Below are 3,312 nucleotides of genomic sequence, written 5' to 3' on the forward strand. Positions count from 1 at the left end.
AATTTTGGAAAATGGGCGTAGCACCGCCCACTTGTGATCACATATATGTATCTCGCTAACCGTTCTAGAAATTTGTACCAAGCTCGGTATGGTTATTGTGCTTGCCACATAAAAGCAAACCGTTGAAAATTTTTGAAATCGGACTAAAATTGAGGCCGCATTTCATATAACGGTAAATTTCAGATATGCTTGAAACTGCAATATTTCGAAATTTAAGGACGCTAATTTACTTAAAATGTATACACCCCGGCTTATCATGTAGCGGTAGCTTTCGGAAAGGTGGAAAACATATATTTAATACTTGCGCCGGGTATTTAATGTTCGGCTCCGCCCGAACTTAGACTTTCTTACTTGTTTATAAAATCAAATATTTTTAACAAAAAAATTACTAACCGATTTTTAAAAAATTGGGATCGTTGTAAAGACGATTAAATCCCCTCTCTTCTGATATGTGTATTTGTATACTACGTTTATAATAATTTGAGAAAAAATACATTTAAAAGAAAAAATACCTTTTTTTATATAAAAAAATATTCTAAACAAAAAAATTACTAACCGCTTTTTAAAAGGTTGGTATTGTTGTAAAGGCGATTAAACCCCTTCTCACCCAGCCTGAACAACGATGCAAATTTTTTAATAATCGGTAAGTAATATTTTTGTTTAAAATATTTTTTGATACAAGTTATTTTTTTAAGAGTTTTTTCTCAAATTTTTATTCACGAGGTATACAAATGGGCACTTAGGAAGAAAGGAGGTTTAATCGCTTTTACAAACATACCAATTTTTTGAAAATCGGTTAGTAATTTTTTTGTGTAAAATTTTTCTTTTTACAAAAAACGGTGTTTTTTCCTTTAAGTATGTTGTTTCTCAATTTTTTATATACGAAGTATACAAATATGCATATCACAAGAAAATGGGTTAAATCACCTTTACAACGATATGAATCTTTTAAACATCAGTTCAAAATTTTCTAAAATATTAAGTTTTAAATTTTTCGAAGATCTGACCTATAATATAAGTTTTCACAAAAAAAGTTATATACATCCAATAATTAAAAATAATTTTTTACCAAAGGTCCAATTTCGAACTTCGAAGGCCCATATCTCAATTTCGGAGGCTAACTTCGAAAAACGGAGAAATTACTTTTTTCACTTATGACTCAGTCTCTTAAAAAAAATTGGTTTGCTCCAATACCCAGCCGAGTGCTATACAGTGCTATTGTAAGGGTTAAAAATTATCAAACAAATAAAAATCCAAAATAAAGATTATTTCTGATCAAAAAAATGCAAATCCCATAATAACGATTAAAAATGATTGAAGAAATAAGAATCACAAAATAACAATTATATTACCATTTTTTCTTATAAAAACCATAACGGTTACGATCGCTGGATATTAAGAACAACCGTAGGTCGAAATGAAAGAGCATTGGCCCTACGAAGAAAGTTAAGTAAACAAAATATCGACTTCAACTCTTACATACATACATGCATAAACTATTTTATGAACTGTGATGCCTGAGGTTAACCATATAGGAGTGTGTGACAGAAGAAATACAGCAAACAAATTGCAGTCGATCATAATATGCATAAATCGCTTCTACACATTCTTTAAAAAGGAAAATGTACTAAGATCCAGTTCGAAACGAGCTATTAAATTTTTGATCAAAATGAGAACAGCTGTACATATTTCATAAGATGTTATAACTAATTTAACATGCGTACTCAAACAAAAACTAACTTAGAGCAAAGAACAACTCCATATGTTGTTACGAAACAAGTAAAACTAAATTGCTTTCGAAAAGCTTTATAACAAAATTTTAACGAAGAGTTCACTGACACCGTTTACTGTGTTAAATTACATTTTGTGTACAATGTAATATAACAAGCAACACAAAAACGGTGACGAATGAGCAGGAAATGAAATGCGTTCACTGTCACAGCCCCCCTCTCCACCTTGTTCACACAGAATGATGTTCAAGCCCAAAATACCAAGCTCAAGTCAAAAATACTTATCGCACATACTATGCATACATACATACATATGTACATCCATATGTCCATATGTACCAGCCAAATTGCTCTCTTTAAAGCTGTAGCGGTGACGTTGACTGCGCCGTCGACACATTTCACTTTTACCGGCCGGCTTTGAAGGCCAAAAAGATAACAAACAAGTAAGAAAGTCTAAGTTCGGGCGGAGCCGAACATTAAATACCCGGCGCAAGTATTAAATATATGTTTTCCACCTTTCCGAAAGCTACCGCTACATGATAAGCCGGGGTGTATACATTTTAAGTAAATTAGCGTCCTTAAATTTCGAAATATTGAAATTTCAAGCATATCTGAAATTTACCGTTATATGAAAAGCGGCCTCAATTTTAGTCCGATTTCAACAATTTTCAACGGTTTGCTTTTATGTGGCAAGCACAATAACCATACCGAGATTGGTACAAATTGCTGGAACGGATAGCGGGATACATATATGTGATCACAAGTGGGCGGTGCTACGCCCATTTTCCAAAATTTTGTCATAAACGTATTTCTTGGTAAAGAATTGTAACAATCATCAATTTTGAATAAATTAGCCTCAATATTTACTGATTTATCGAAGATTTTGTATTTCACGAAATTACCGTTATATGGGATGGGGGCGTGGTTATTGTCCGATTTTAGAAATTTTCGGCCAGTTGGTATGCTGTACCAGGACCAACAACTGTGCCAAGTTTGGAAGAAATTGGTGTAGCGGTTACCAAGATATACACATGTAACCATAAGTGGGCGGGGCTACGCCCATTTGCCAAAATTTTGTAATATTCTTATTTGTCGTCTAAAACTCATTGCAAATATCAATTTTGAGTGAATTATCTTCAGTAGTTACTAAAATATCGCAGTTTTCGTTTTTCTGAAAATTACCGTTATATGGGAGGTAGGCGTGGTTATTGTCCGATTTTTTAAATTTTCAGCCATTTAGTATGCTGTACTAAGGCCAACAACTGTGCCAAGTTTGGAAGAAATTGGTGCAGCGGTTACCAAGATATACACATGTAACCATAAGTGGGCGTGGCTACGCCCATTTTCCAAAAATTTATAATATTCATGTTTTCCGTCTGAAACTCATTGTAAGTATCAATTTTGAGTGAATTATCTTGAGTAGTTACTAAAATATCGCAGTTTTCGTATTTCTTAAAATTACCGTTATATGGGAGGTAGGCGTGGTTATTATCCGATTTCGCCCATTTTCAATACCATCCGTCCCACGCCCAAACGAAGTTCACGTACCAAGTTTCGTTAAGATATCTCAATTTTTACTCGA

Source organism: Rhagoletis pomonella, unplaced genomic scaffold (assembly GCF_013731165.1).
Source record: "Rhagoletis pomonella isolate Grant_MI unplaced genomic scaffold, Rhpom_1.0 Rhpom_scaffold_00013, whole genome shotgun sequence".
Classification (NCBI taxonomy): domain Eukaryota; kingdom Metazoa; phylum Arthropoda; class Insecta; order Diptera; family Tephritidae; genus Rhagoletis; species Rhagoletis pomonella.